This window comes from Euleptes europaea, chromosome 7, assembly GCF_029931775.1.
Source record: "Euleptes europaea isolate rEulEur1 chromosome 7, rEulEur1.hap1, whole genome shotgun sequence".
NCBI lineage: Eukaryota > Metazoa > Chordata > Lepidosauria > Squamata > Sphaerodactylidae > Euleptes > Euleptes europaea.
The window spans coordinates 53,193,879-53,210,709 of record NC_079318.1 but is presented as its reverse complement, the minus strand read 5'-3'; positions in this window follow the sequence as shown (position 1 = coordinate 53,210,709).

Sequence of the window (16,831 nt, the reverse complement as noted above, 5' to 3'; positions counted from 1 at the left end):
TTCTGAAAGGATAAGCACTGTGTTAATACACTCTCCCCTCACCCAAATAAAAGTTTTCTATTTCACCATCCCAAAAATGGAAATCCAGATGGTATCATCATGCTTTGGACTACATGTTGTAAACTGTCTTACAACTTGCTAAGAATTACTATTAGAAAGTAAACAAAATTGTAGGTGGTGTTGGTCAGTGAAAAAAAATCCCACAACAATAATGCCTTTAAAAAAAATACTTTTATTATATTTGTACAGGGTACAAAAGGAAAAAAGGGAGGAGGGAAAAATTCACTTCCATCTGCAATAGGCGGTGTCATCTTTGATCGGTATTATACATTCATAAAACAAATTTTATACTTATTACAATTAGTTCGATATACTAGCTTTCGTCATAGTCTTATTCAATTAAAAGATTATAAAAAAATCAAATAAACAGATCGAGTGTATTCTTAAACATGAAAGACAGCCGCTAACGTAAAAAAGAGTAACACAGTAAATATACAGTGGCTACCATTTCTCTAAAAATTACTCATTATATAAGTAAGTCAAATATAATCTGAGATATAAATGTACTCATCTACTCATATAAAAAGAAATAAAGCTAAGTCGAAACATTTAGAGAAATATAAGTATGTCATGGTAGCCATTTCTCATGGAATTGCTCTATAGATTGTTTATCAACTGGATTCATCAGATAGGTCATTTTGGCCATGTTTACATATTCTGACATCTTTTCTTTCCATTCATCAACTTCTGGTAAAGTCTTTTGTCTCCATCTCCTCGCGAGCACCACTCTCGCTGCTGTTGTAGCATATTTAAACAAGTCTTTGAGTCTCGCTGCTAAATCTAAGTTTTAAATTGAGCATTGTCTGTATTTCACCACGAATCTTTTTCCAATAATGCTTTTTGCTAAGGACAGACAAAATAGAAGAATGACATGATGGACTGTCTCACCTATTATTCTCTTTGGCCTTACCCACCTGGAATGCTGGTTCCTCTGCTCTGGAAGTGCAACTGGCCTGGCCTAGTAAGGAAGGCTGGCTGTGGTCCAGAGGGGAAGGGAAGAGTAGACAATGTTTGGTATCTAAGCTCATGGAGTAAGTGCACTTCAGAAACAAACATTTGTTTCTCTGATTCTGTCATGGATCCATAGTCAAGTTCTTTCCAGACTAACATCTGAAAAAAGTTGAACAAGGTGAGGAGCTGATACCCTCCTCTGGCAGGAAATAGATAGAAGAGGAGAGACTTGTGATGGTATCTGCAGTATTGTAAGACTCCCTTCTTTTCCTTGGTTTAGACCCCAGTTTGATCCCCAATCTCCTCTTAGTTGTTCCTAAAGGGCAGCCCCCCCCTTTGGAAACTTAAACGCGTAATGGGGATTTTTTGGCATAAGTTTCAGAAAGTGTATCTGGCTGTCATGTCTAGAGTACATTCCAGCACAAAGAGGCAGGATGAGGCATTTGGGCAATTTCCAGTTGATAAGGAAAGTATCACCCCCACTCCAGCTGTCCTTCAAGTCCATCCACCCAGGATGGATCATCAAGAGGACAATTGACCTTTACTTCAATCCTCCAGTTCTTTGTCAATATGCTAAAGATACCCATCAATGATCTCACCTTGGAATATCAGGTGTCATTTTCCCGCTTTGCCTGGGTTTTCAAATTCGAGATAAAACAGATCCCGGAAAACAAGAGGAGAGGTGACCTCTGACAGTCGGAAAAGGCATGCATAATCAAAACACAGATCCAAAGTCCTCAGAAGGGTGACTGTGAGAGAAACAGCCATGCATAAAAGGCCTTTCAAACCTGAAAGATTAGGGTTTTTCTCTTCCCTGTGTATGACTGGAATTCATTAGAACTGCTCCAGCCCCATTTTCACCCCCACTGGCTTTAAGTCCTTTTTCATCTGTTAGCCTTCTACTTAAGTCCTCAGAGCAGGAATTGTTCTGTTTGTTTTCTTTAAATAACTATGTTTAAATTACAAAATATTTGAAAATCCCTGTGGAAGTCTTATTAATGTTGGAGGAAGACAACATGGATTGGATTATACATTTTCTGCTGTGATTTTATTTACTGCAATTTGACTCAAATCCTTGACAGAGAATGGAGATCCGAACTCACTGGTTCCTTCCAAGAGATCAGAGGAATTTATTGAGCTTCTCTATGGCTGTTTCAAAGCATGCAAACAAGAATAAACCTTGTCAAATAAGAAAATGTGAAATGAATGATAATTTTTGCAATGGTGTTATAGTGATTTTATTCAGAATTTCTAAAATGGAATGGTTTGGGAGATTACAAAATTGGTAAATCCAACATACATTAAAAGTTTTTTGTTTGAATGACAAAATGTGAATCTTGTTTGGAGACCAATTATACAAATAAGAGAATACTAACTGGATTGCAATGATCTTATTTATTGTAATGTTTTAGGTTGTGTAACAGTGATAGCGCTGGATATTGTTTATATTAGTAATCCCATTGGAATTTTAAAGAACATTTAGAATGGGGGGGACCATTATGGTCTGCCAAGACATTTTGAGCTGCCATTTGGAGACAGTCCCTAAAGATCAATCACTCATCAAATGGTTATTATCATTCTGAAGGAATCAGTGGATTCCGTTAGTCATTCTTGGTCACAGACAAGACTCTTCCTTGTTCAGCTGAATAGTTAAATAGTTTAATCCCACTGACCTCAACCAAACCAAAGTAATTTAAATCCTAGTTCCGTGGGATTACATGGTTTGTAAATTGAATTATCTGACATTTTACTCGTTATGAAAATAATGCTGGTTGCAGTGATATAAAATGTCCATCGGGTGGCACTTTGTCTCCACCTCTGCAATTCAATTAGGAAAGCCTAGCAGCGCTTTCAATATTGAAACATTTACTGTGGCATAAACTTTAACAAATTTGAGCCCATTTGATCAGATGCCTGAAGCTGGTAGAGATATATGTATGTTTAAAGGGGTGCAGAGAAAATAACTGTAAACAAAACCGTAAAAAAAAGGTATAAAATGTAAGAGGTACTGTTGTTCTACGGTATGGGATATATATATGTGTGTGTAAAGTCAAGTCACAGCCAATTTATGGTAACCCCAACGCTCAAATTTATTCACTCATCTGCTTTGAGTCTGAGGAGAAAAGCTGGGATAGAAATGTTTTACATAAATTCAAGATAAGAACAGTATAACCCACTAGCAACAGCAGTCTTTCTAGTCATCCTATGATAGCACTAGGCCAGTGGTTAATAAATAATGAACAAGACAGGAAATTGACAACGTGACAGGGGGGGAAATGACCTATCCTTTTAATGGAGATTTAATGAATGGAAATAGTTGAGGTTTCCATGGCTTGATGATAAATAGCATCATCTGGTAAGTGCTTGCAAATTAAGCTAATATTAAAGGGGTAGCTAGAGGGACCAGTTTAAAAACTGGCAACTTTGTTAGGAAGGAAGGCACATAAATGTTCAAAACGGATGTACTGATGATGGTTAGCAATTTTTTAAATTGCATTTTTCAAAACATTCTATTGTGTTTGCTGTTAATTCCTTTTTCAAGGCAACAGTTTAGATTAATGTGTGGGGAGGGAGAAATTAGCCCCCCCCCCAAATGCTGCTGCGTATAATTATCAACCTCAAGATGGGGTCTGGATTTCTCCCAAGATTACAGCTGATCTCCAGAATAGAGAGATCAGTTCCCCTGGAGGAAATGGCAGCTTTGGAAGGTGGACTCTGTGGCATCACATCCTCGCCGAACTCCCTCCCAAAACTCCACCTTTTCCAGGCTCCACCTCCAAATCTCCAGGAATTTCCCAAGTTCGAGATGGGAACCCTGGCTGTATATACCATTCTGGATGAGGGTTGTGTGCCTTATATCAACAGGTTTATGTACAATCTTGGTTTATGTTAAAGATATGGAATTGTAATGTTTTTGCTTGATCTAGGAAGACTCGGTATGATAAAAAAAACAACTGCAATCCTATGTGAGAGAGCCCTGTTGAATACACTGGGGTGTTCTGAGCAAGTAAGCACAGGACTTTGCTGTACATATGTCTAAATCAGTGGCTCCCAACGTGGGGCACAGCCCCACAGGGGGGCAATTTGATTTTTAAGGGGGGAAATTCGAGAATGAGTTATTAACAGTGAATGTTTTGCATTTCTTATGGTTCTAGGGGCTTCATATACAGTATATAAGTAGATATTGTGACATACACATTTTTAAAATTAAAATCAAAATATACATGGTGGTCAGCTGGTGACAATGGAGAAGGGGAAAGCCTGCTAAGAATTATATGTCACAGGGGGGCATCAGGGTTTTAGAGATGCTTAGGTGGGGCATGGCCAAAAAAAGGTTGGGAACCACTGGTCTAAATTCATTACCTAAAACTGATCTTAGGCATACTTGCCTGGAAGCCAGGTTTTGCCAGGTTAAGGCATTTGTGGATCAGTTATGATAAAGTTATGTGCCCATTTTGGGTCAACTTCATTATTAAACTTTAACCCTGTTAACATTAATCTGTTCGGTTTGGCATTGTAATTCCATTGCTCATTATTTTTCCATCAAACCAGAGGTCACATATGTAAGGTTGTCATCTGAACAGAGGAAAAGTGTCCTGCCCCTTTCTTTTCTTTTTTTAATGAGAAGAAATAGATAGTGGAAGCTTTTCATGGCATGGAAGTAAATAGTGTCACCTGATAATTACTTGCAGATTAAAGTGAGATTAAAAGGACAGCTAAAGGGACCAGTTAGCAACACTATACATACATGGGCAGAAATCCTAAGCAGTCTGCCTTGGGGGGGTTATTTCAAAAAACTCTTTAGGACAAGCATATTGAAACATGCACAGTAATTGCACAGTAGCACATAGAATGACCACAAACATCTGTTCTGGCCTTTCTAAAAACAGCCTCCTTTAAAATTCACAATGGGCAGCACAGCATTCATATTGTCTTTGCAGCTGTTAAGAGGTGACTGACTAATAAAGCAAGGAATGGCTCTTTTGTGCAGCTGGATGAGAGAGAAAGCTGAATGACTCATCAGCAATTCTGGTTATAATGACCTTACAGTAAGGATACTTTTACATTATTAGCTGCACAAACAGTTAATGACCAGGCCAATGAAATCACTATTAAAATGTATCAAGCTGCCTTACATTGTTATTTTTGTACTTAAAATTATCTTGGTTTCAAACTTTTCCCATGCAGCACAATCCTAAAAGTGATTAAGTATAACTAAATCATGCCAACTGACTTTATGTCTAGTAAATGTGCTTAGTCAGGATTGTTACTTTAGACTTGTGAAAAGGTAGCAGGATATCACTAAGTCCTCCGAGTTGTGTACCTCCATTTCTATTTAAACCTCCAATGTCAGCTTCAAAAGCCAGAAGAAGAAGAGTTGGTGTTTATATGCTGACTTTCTCTACCACTTAAAGGAGACTCAAACCGGCTTACAATTACCTTCCCTTCTCCTCCCCACAACAGACATCCTGTGAGGTGGGTGGGGCTGAGTGTGACTAGCCCAAGGTCACCCAGCTGACTTTGTGTGTAACAGCGGGGAAACAAATCCAGTTCACCAAATTAGCCTCTGCCGCTCCAAACCACCGCTCTTAACCACTACACCACGCTGGCTCTCCTGTCCCTAGCTAGTAATGATTAACTGGTAGTGTGTGTGGGGGGGTCGGTTTTAAACTTGTTTTCTCAGGGTGAAGTCATGTGCTTGGCAGGATTGCCAGTTTTTCAAATGACCAGTCAAGCTACCCTTTTGGAAAAGCAGTTGAATATATAGACGTTAGTGTGCATTAATGCTTCGTACCTTGCTTTGAAAAGCATCATGTGCTGATGTTCCTCATAATGCCATTAAAGGTATAAGAGCAGGATTAACTGTTTTTCCCACCTCCTGGCAGCCCTAGTGTAACACAGCATAACCATTGAAGTACGTATAGAGCAATACATGCACATGCAATCAAACATTACCACCCACAATTCCTGCCTAGAAGTGTCATTTGATGTAGAGATTTCTTTATGCATAAAGCCAACAGGAGTGCATTGTGTGTTGGGGTCTAATACATAGTGTTGGCCAGCTTTGGGTTGGGAAATACCTGGAGATATTTGGGGCAGAGCCTCAGGAGGGCGAGATTTGGAGAGGGGAGAGACTTCAATGCCATAGAGCAGGGGTGGGGAACCTTTTTTCTGCCGAGGGCCATTTGGATATTTATAACATCATTCGTGGGCCGTACAAAATTATCAACTTAAAAATTAGCCTGCTATATTTGGTCAAACATTTAACCAAGAGCTTCTGAGCAACTGGAGAAAATGGCCGCTTTGGCAATTGGACTATGGCATGGAATTCCCTCCCCAAACCCCGCCCTCCTCAGGCTCCACCCCAAAAACCTCCTGCCGGTGGCAAAGAGGGACCTGGCAACCCTAAACCAGCCTCAGTCTTTTCATTTAAACGTTAGAACAGAAGATACATACATGCAACTCTGCTCATGCAGGTCGGGTTCCTAGTTGCTCAGAAGCCCTGTGTGCATACAGCTCTTATCCTGACATTCAGTTGAACACGTGGAAGTCAGGATCCCAGACAGCACATACAATCAATGATGATGTGCCTGTCTATGAAATGATGAGTGTATGAAGCTAACTTCTTTACTGACTCAGACCACTGATTAGGGTTCCCAACTGTCCGGTGGTGGTAGACAATTGAAGAGAGCCAGCGTGGTGTAGTGGTTAAGCGCGGTGGTTTGGAGCGGTGAACTCTGATCTGGAGAACCAGGTTTGATTCCCCACTCCTCCACATGAGTGGCAGACGCTAATCTGGTGAACTGGGTTTGTTCCCGACTCCTGCACATGAAGCTAGCTGGCTGACCTTGGACTAGTCACAGCTCTTAGAGCTCTCTCAGCCCCTCCCATCTCACAGGGTGTCTTTTGTGGGGAGGGGAAGGGAAGGTGATTGTAAGCTGGTTTGATTCTTCCTTAAGTGGTAGAGAAAGTCGGCATATAAAATCCAACTCTTCTTCCCAGGCTGCCTTCCATCCCTCAGCTGGCTGGCAGGTGGAAGTAGGTCAGCTGAGGGGTGGTGGCAATCCATGCACACAGAGTGCACGTGGCGCGATACCATCACTTCCGGGTTTACCCCTATGGTTTCCATAGAGTTTTTGGAGGAATGCGCTAGCCACAGCCCAACCAAGCTCCCGCTGGTGGCATCAGGAGACCTGGCAACCCTACCACTGAGCCATATAGTTCAGCGCTGTTGACTCTGACTGGCAGTTGCCCTACAGGGTTTCTGGCAGATAAAAGGTCTTTTCCAGCTAGAGTTACCATCTCCAGGGGGGGCTGGAATGCTCCTGGAATTACATCTACTCTCCAGGACACAGAGATCAGTTCCCCTGGAGAAAATGGCTGCTTTGAAGGATGGACTCTATGGTATTATATCCCACTGAGGTTCCTCCCCTCCCCAAAACTCCACTCCCACTAGGCTCCATCTGCAAATTGCCAGGAATTTCCCAACCTGAAGTTGACAATCCTTTCCCCAGTACTAATGGAGATCCTTTCAGTAGAGATACTAGAGTCTGAACTTGGGACATATCAGCCTTCCAAAACACACATCTTAAGATCCGGTTGTGCCGCCTTTCCTTTTTACAACTTCCCCCTTGTCCATACATTTCTGTGTGGGCAAGAGTGCTTTTTAAAGCCATCCCCACCACAGGAAGAGGAGCAGTTTACTGTAAGAAGCCAGTGTGAAGGCACAGATACACAAACCTGGGGCTTTGGCACGAGCTCAGCCTGGCCACAAACCCACACTCTCAGGGGGTCTGGAAGGGCTCTTCCACCTCTTCTACAGCTGAATGTCAGGAAAATTCAACAACTGTTCCAGAGATTAAACAAACAGGGAACAACTGGGCCTTTTTTCTGCCTGCCATGCAGCTGTTGAAGTGGCACAGGAGCTCTGCCAGGGGAAAAAAAGGCAACTCTACATCTTACTGCTTTTTAAGTTTTCTCATTATTAGAGATGGCATTTTTTCTCGACAACAGTCTTTCTTCCTTGCTGCTTGTGTTGCTGTAATATATTAATCACTGTATTGAGAAAGATGCTCCTACCCTTTGGGGGAACAGAACTAGACCTGTCTTATTTGGTGAGGCTCCTGTCTTATCTGTCATGCCTTTATCCTGCTTTTCCCCCAAAGAGCTCAGGGTGGCATGGGGCTTCCTTCTTCCCCAGGATCAACCAGGACATAATCTGTACAAATCACTTAATTGGCATCAGTGACAGTTTTGCTACAAATTATGATAGGAAAAAAGGCCTGGTGCCTTTTTATGGTTGCAACTCCACAGCCTGACTGCTGAAAAGTTGTTGCAGCCGATGTCTTTTATATGTGCTATAGCTGCTCACATATTTGCAAGGGTCCAGAGCCACACCACTGTCATCCAGTACCATTAATCCATACAAGCGTTTGTGTCATAGATACCTGCGTGGGCTTTTCTCCTGTCAGTGGTCCTGAAATTTTAAAAAATGCATACCAGACCACTCTGCCTCAACTCCTCTTTCCCATAAGAAGAATTCCCAGTACGATCTCCACGTCTCGTGTCGGAAGAAATGAGCTGTGACTCATGAAAGCTCATATTGAAATAAATGTTGTTAGTCCTTATGGGGCTGCTAGACTTTTTGCTTCATCTAACTCAATAGGGCAGGACTGAGTCAAGGTTTTCTTGTTTTGCTTGCCTAAATAAAGCTTGTTTCCATCCGTGCGTGTGCTTTATTATATGCTAAGCAGCATAACAATAGCACATCAGCCACCAAGTTCACAGGTTCATTTTTATTTCCAGTACCTGTAACTTCTTTATAACTTTTCCTTAGGTTTGCTAACTCTGGGAAGGGTAATACCTGGAGATTTTGGGGGTGGAGACTGGGGGGGAGGGGTTTGGGGATTAGTGGGAACTCTGTAGGGTATAATGCAACAGCGTCCACCCACCAAAGCAGCCATTTGTGTCTACAGCCCCTATTAGGATTGCCAGCTCCAGGTTGGGAAATACCTGGAGATTTTGGGGGTGGAGCCTGAGGAGGGCAGGGTTTGGAGAGGGGAGGGACTTCATTGCTATAGAGTCCAATTGCCAAAGCAGCCATTTTCTCCAGGTGAACTGATCTATATCGGCTGGAGATCAGTTGTAATAGCAGGAGACCTCCAGCTAGTATCTGGAGGTTGGCAACCCTAATCTGGAGGCTGCCATCCCTATGCCCTGATACACTGACAACACTTCTGGTTTGCACAGAATGTGTGTGTGTGGGGGAAGGGGAACGACACTGAATGATGTTGCAATGTGGGAGGGGACACTGATTTCCCCTGATTCTCCTGTGTCAGCCTGTTGAGCAGTGGTAGGAAATGGGGGGCTCAGCCAGGCTAGGCTGGCAGGCCCAGTCACAATAGCAGGTGACCTTGCCCTCCTAGGCTTGACAACATACCTGTATTAGCATCTTGGGAAAGAAGCACAACTAGGAGGTTTATTGTGCCGCTTGACTGGTGGACTGCATTTGGTTGGATGGGTCACAAGCAGTATAGGCCTGGTGATAAATGGTGGGTAGCTTTGCTTTTAGGGTAGTGTCAGTGGAGGAGTAGAACTGGATGAAAAACGCTGAGTTATTTGTGCTGGTGGGGGATCAAAGAAGCAAGAAACTCCAGACCCTTTCTAATAGGTGAGATATGAGAGACAACTGATACACCCAGGGTCACTGTTGCCTGTGGTGAGGCGAAATCATTAAGAGGATGGTGGTCATGCTGTTCCCTTTCTGGCACTTTCCTGAGGTAAAATGGATGATGGTGCTGCTATGAGAGAAGAAAAATAGGAAATGTAGAAAGAGGGGATGGGAATTTCCTTTGCAGATTCTGAAGAAAACCTGTTATGAAGAAAACCATCATAACATTCGGTGAAAATCGTTATAGGGAATGGCAGGCAAAGGAAGTCTGGTTAATTAGAAGAATCTAAGAGGATGCCAGGTCACTTTCTGCTGCACCACCAACCCACATGTGCAAGCAGGACTACTAAAAATACTCAGTGGGATAAAAATTCTTTCCTGTCCTAAGGAGACAAACAAAAAGGCTTGGATCCCAGAGAGGATTTCTGCAGAAGGAAGCGTGGCCCAATTTTCACTGACTCCTCCCTGCTGTTCCTGGGGCCCTTTTTCCCCTCAGGAGCAGTAGTTTGGGGAGTATTTTTTTGCTGCCAGAGGGGAGTCACACACTGGACAGAAATGCATTGTCTGTGGAAACCCTTTGAGGGATCCAGCTGCAAAAAGCTAAAGCTAAAAGCCATGTCATATTTTTATCAGGACCAACCAAAATAATAGAAGACAGTGTACAAGCATTCAAGTTCTCCATAATTCTTCATTAGGTGGAAAGTTTAAAAAGAAAAGAGGAGGGGAGGGGGAGTCACTGCAGGCCCTGATTTTAAGATCTCTTATCTGCATGTCACATAGAATGCCAGGCAGACTTGAACAGCTTAGATGGTGCTGGGTGAAGCTGGCATCAAGTTGCACCTTTGGCCCTCTAGAAGGTGTAAGGAAAAATTACAACCTTCAATTGAAAATATTAAAAAAAAAAAAATAGCAGTGGATCAAATATCTCTCTAGCAATATAATGGAATACAGAAGTCCCTCAGAACAGAGGTCCCTTTTTGGTATAGTGACACATTCAGGGTTGGCCCAAGATTTTTTGGTGCTCTAGGCAAACTGTGAGCCTGGCAACCATCTAGTTGTTCAGCATTCTGTTTTCTATAGTGGCTAACCATCTCCCAAAGGGTAGAGCTGCCCCCACTATGAACCCCTAGCAAGTGGCATTCTGACATTCACAGCCTTTTGCATATGGAGGTTAAATGTTTAGGCTTTAACCGCCATCTTCTCCATTATTCCCTCTAAGCCCCCTCCTCCAGATTCTAAGAAACTCCAGTAACTATCCAGAAATGTTTTATTTAAGTATAATTAAGTATATGCAGCATAGAAAAAATACCAACTAATGTATGACATGGAAGATACTGTTTCCAGGGTCAGATCTTGTTTTCCAAAATACAAAAGAGAGCAATAGAAATGGCAGGGGTGGCTTTGGTGAGTGCTGACCCCATGTTCCACTTTCAGAGACTTCGCCATTCCCTTTTGAGTCCCAACCCATAGGTTGGGAAACACTGCCTTAGAAGGCTGAGGGCAGAAGGAAAATGTGATAGCCATTATATTAACAAAACTGGAGATTAATTTTAGATGATGCAATGTTTACTTGTTAATATAATGACTACCATATTTCCCCTGTGTTTTCAGCCTCTTTAAGGGGCCTGCTTTTCCAGCATTGCTAGTCACAGGGAGAAACCATATGCATAGGCACCATGCTGATGAGCTGGTGATTGCTTTCAGTCAACAGGCAGCAGGGTCATGGATACAGTCCGACCACTGGACTATTAAGATCAGTATTGTCTCCTCTTACTGGCAGAGGCTTTCCAGGATCTTTTACATCACCTCCTACCATTTTTACTGGAGATTATGGGTTTAATACTGGAACCTTCAGCATATCAAGCAGATGCTCCACCCACTGAGCCACATAGAGTTGGATGTGGCCAGGAGGCAAGCATATGGATTTATTTCTTGCATGTTTCTAGAGTAAGGCCAGCTATGTGTTCCTGGAACATGCTTGCCTGCTCCAGGCATATCTTGGTTTCAGCCTTTTGTCCTCTATAGCTCTACAGAGCTGAGGTGGTACATCCTCAGCCTTGCCTGGCTTTACCCATCTCTTGTACATATGAAAAGCCAGTGTTACAACATTGGGTTAATGCCTTTTTTCAGCCAGCTCCTCAACCTATGGAGTATGACTAATTAATTTAAGCATCACCCTCAGCAAAAGAGCACATTAGTTGCATGACCTCTCCAGATATCAGGATTAGCAGATTGCATGCAGGAACTGGAGGGCACTGAGGACATTGAATTAGCAAATGCTAGCGGAGCCCATCAGCTGGGGACTTTCCACACTCATGAGCATTACGAACTCGGTGCCTGGGGGATCAGAGAGAGCTAGGCAACTTCTTCGCCAGATTGTACAATATGGACACTTCCTTAGGGATGAACAGAAAATCTGCAGTTGAGTTTTACATTTCTGAACAGCTTTTGAATCAAGTGACCTAATTGAAAACAGAAGAAGAAAGCACAACATTCCAATAATCAAGGCTATTTCTGATTTAGTGAGGACTCTGGGTTTAAGTTTGCTTTTTGTTCACATAAAAGCCATACCTGGTTTCGTCTGGCATTATGACCCTATTCCCTAATTTATGCCCCCTAGCTGGGGACAGCAATGTCCTAAATTCCTCTGCCTCTTGGAGAAAAAAGGTATGCTGATGCAGTGAATCTACGCCAGGGCAGTGATACTGTTCTGCTCGTAGAAGAACTGGGAACACATTGGAGGAGGAGCATGTTTAGTGGGAATCTTCTGCTTGCTTCTGACCCATTCCAAGCCTTTGTGCCAATGTCATGCTAGCCTATGGATAAGGTAGCATTAATTGAAAGCACTCCTACTGAAGTCAATGGAGGGTCCAAGCTGATTGTCACTTGTCACTCTGCCATAAGGAGAGGAGAGGATTCCAGAGAAGGAGCTAATCCTGGGGTACCATCAACAGCATAACCCCCAGCAGGGAAGCACAGGTCCCGTATACAACATCCCTCTGTCCTCATGTGCTGCCCCCCTAGGGTTGCCAGCCTCCAGGTACTATGTAGACGAAAAAGTTGTTCCAGCAAACAAGTAATCACAATGTAACAGGTTTCAATCCAACAGGTAAGGTTTTTTAAAAAACACATTGAAATTTAAAAAAAACCTTACCTGTTGGTTTGAAACCTGTTACATTGTGATTACTTGTTTGCTGGAACAACTTTTTCGTCTACATTGTGCATATCCTATTGTATATATTGTACATATTTATTTGCTTTTTGTCACTTCATGAGCACTTTTTTGACAGTTTATATAAAATTTGCATTTATATTTGTGTGCTGTTCTTGTTTACCCATACTTACTTCACAGCACAGAGCCTTCTTTTTTGTTGGTTAGCCTCCAGGTACTAGCTGGAGATCTCCTGCTATTGCAACTGATCTCCAGCTGATAGAGATCAGTTCACCTGGAGAAAATGCCTGCTTTGGCAATTGGACTCTATGGCATTGAAGTCCCACTCCTCCCCAAATCCCACCCTCTTCAGGCTCTGCCCCAAAAACCTCCCGCCGGTGGCCAAGAGGGACCTGGCAATGCTATCTTGCTTAAGTCAGCGTGTGTAGTGGTTAAGAGCAGTGGTTTGGAGTGGTGCCGGTTGCGAAGAGGGACCGGGCAACCCTGTGCCCCCCTTCTTTGTATACTGTGGTTGCACCATCAATGGAACTGGGGCCCTGGCTGCCTGAGGGCTGCAGCAGTCTTAAGATTTAGAGCCACCTACTGACCTGGATGGCCCAGGCTAGCCTGATCTTGTCAGATCTCAGAAGCTAAGCAGGGTTGGCCCTGGTTAGTATTTGGATGGGAGACCACCAAGGAATACCAGGATTGCTGTGCAGAGGAAGGCACTGGCAAGCCACCTCTGTTAGTCTCTTGCCATGAAAACCCCAAAAGGGGTTGCCATAAGTCGGCTGCCACTTGATGGCACTTTATACACATATTGGTAAATTACTGGTTTTAATCTTTATGGATTTGTATGTGATTTTATTGAGATTGTTTTTATTGTCTTCAAATTAATTTGTATGGTTTGATATGTTGTTAGCCACCCTGAGCCTGGTCTTGGCTGGGAATTGAGGGCAGGCTATAAATTGAAAAAATAAAATAAAATGTCTGGAGAAAGATGAGTCAGTAAGTGGAGACTTTGTGATAGGGGTCTTTGGTGATTGAACATTTTGTGTAAACAGCAAAGGCCAAAAATAAAGCAGGAAAGGCAGATGCTCACAGCTGGGGCTGCAATGACAAAGCACTCAAGATAAAAAGGGTCTCACCAGAAAGAGAGACAGAAAGCGTATATCAAGATAGGCCTTCTTGAACAATCCCTATCCCATTCCACAAGTAATAGGGTTGCCAACCTCCAGGTACTAGCTGGAGAGCTCCCATTATTACAACTGATCTTCAGCTGATAGAGATCAGTTCACCTGGAGAAAATGGCCGCTTTGGCCATTTGACTCTATGGCATTGAAGTCCCTCCCCTCCCCGAACCCCACCCTCCTCAGGCTCCACCCCAAAAACCTCCCGCCGGTTGTAAAGAGGGACCTGGCAACCCTATCAAGTACACTCAAGTACACACAGAATATCACTCAAGGCCACTCTATGTATTCCTGGGGCATAGGGGAAAGTGTGTACTGGTTAAAACAGACTCCCCTACACAACAGGGGGGTCGCAGAGGCTCCAGAATAAGGGCCACCTTTCTCTGTCGAAGGGCTCCTGTCTCTGATCTTGTAAGGCAAAACTGGTCATGAGTTTTTATCCAGCAGGGGCAAGAGGTGGAATGGAGTGCCTAATATTCCCGAGCAACTGTGTTGCCACAGCCTTCCCCAGTGTATGGTTGGGATGCTGCAAATGTTGTCCCAAGCAGAAGTTACTGTGTTCAAATGTGATGATCAGATGTGAGCCAGGTACCAGTTCATGCTAAATAACTTGAGCGCCTGCCAAATGTCATTCTCCCTCCACCCACACCCACCCTGTACATGTGCAAAAATGCTGCCAGTCTAAACAGACCGGCAGCCACTGATGTTGCTAAGGACTACTTAGATGAATCTCAAATGGTAAGAGGTTAAACAAACAAACAGCATTTATATAATATGTGGGTGAATTTACTGTTTTAATTAATTTAATTGTTTAAATTTCTTGCCAACTGGAGTAGGCACAGCAAGCGGGGATGGGGAGTGGAATAATCAGGTCTGTGAGGATACACATGCACAAAAAGTTAACTGTTGCACTGCACTGTTAGGGAGGAATGTAGTGAAACAACCTGTTGAACAGCCATGAGTGGGTTGTTGAGCAGTCCGTCGAAAAAAAATTAACTCGTCGTTCACAACAGGCGAACAGGACATGACTAATGAAGCAGCAGGCATTTGAGTGTCCCCAGTGTACCACGGGAATTTACCTGCTGTTGGCTTACAGGACCTACAGTTATGCATGACATTTATTACATAAATTGGTTTTCGGAAATAAAATTGAGAGTCTAGCGGCAATCTTTCTATTTGAGTTATTAAGAGACAAAGGGTTTTGTTCCTAACCATTTTGTTCATGAGCTCAGCAGATTAGCATGTATTCTAAAGCATTTTAGCATGACATTTGGGGTGGCGAATGAGAGAAATGCAAGTAAAATTTAATTTATTTTTCCCACAGCAGAAGATGTGTGATAATACTACACATGGGGACTGAGGCCAAGTTCAGTCTTGGCCTCTGTTAACAGACCAAAATAACTAATTAGCAATGACAACAACTGAAGGGTCTTTGACGGCAACCAACCTTAACCTAGTTGTTTGGAAAGCAGAATTGCACAGCATCCCTGGAGTGACACATTAACTTTATGCAAATACTGTCAAAAATTACTTCATGTAATTACTTTATGGCTAGGAGTGGGGAAACCAACCCGGTTCTCCAGATTAGTGTCCGCCGCTCATGTGGAGGAGTGGGGAATCAAACCTGGTTCTCCAGTTTAGAGTCCACCGCTCCAAACCACTGCTCTTAACCACTATCCCATGCTGGTTCTCAAGTGTTTTCAGGTAAACAACATTTCCCCTTCTCTGAATGCACTACTTTTAACCCAAATATCAAAACAGGAAAATATTTAGCATAGCTCTGTTACTAAAACCAAACTGGAAGAAAAAGTCTACCCATGTCCTGATATTTATTATATAAAATCATGTGCTTCTCTCTCCTGAACAGGGAAAAAAACAGAGAATGATGCCACTGTGGCATGGATGTGGGGGTACAAAGGTGATTGTCTTTTGTCTGAGACAGATTGTCTTTTGCCCAAAGTCAAGGAATTTATCTCTATAAACATGAGGTACAAGTCATGCACTGGCTCAATATATTAGGCCTTTGGACCTTTGGAAATGTGACCCGAGGTCACCAGGACATAGAAGTGTTTTCAGTTCTGTGTTGTCAGGGTTTTTTCCTGCATCACTGCTAAGGTAGTTCCCTAGCAACCTACTGAATTCTTAGCAAAGTCAAGGTTAGTGTTGTTTGACTTCAGTGTCTCTAAGGATAACTGATTAAGGAATGAAACACCTGTCATTATGATAGGTGGGGTTTGTATGGACAGAGGAGTTGTATTTTGCAAAGACTTCCAGATGGTTGGGGGAGAGTGCAGTGAGGTTGGGTGTACTCTTTGTGATGACATACTTCCCACCCCAAACCAGTATCCCATCCAGTGTCATAGGACTGGGCGGGCGGGCGGGAGATCCCAGCTTTGGCCTCCGGTTCCCTGCTGATGCTTCATAGGCTGCTGGGGGGAAATATGTGGTGTTGTGTCAATGGATGATGTCACTTCCAGCACCAAACCAGAAGAGATGTCATTACATTGGGGTGACGATCTAAGAGTCACCCAATCCTATTTATTTATTTGTTTAAAATATTTATTAGACACCTTTCTCCCTAGCAGAACTCAAGGTGGCCTACAATATAAATAAAACTTAACAAAAACACAATAAAAACAACAATGATAAAACCCATAAAAAGTCACCATTAAAAAAAGCTCTAATTGGGTCTGCAAATAACAAAAAAAAATCAATCAAATGTACTCTTAAATAAAATGGTGGAGGGATGACCCAGGAAACTACAGGCCAGTCAGTCTGACCTCTGTCCCAGGGAGGATACTGAAACAG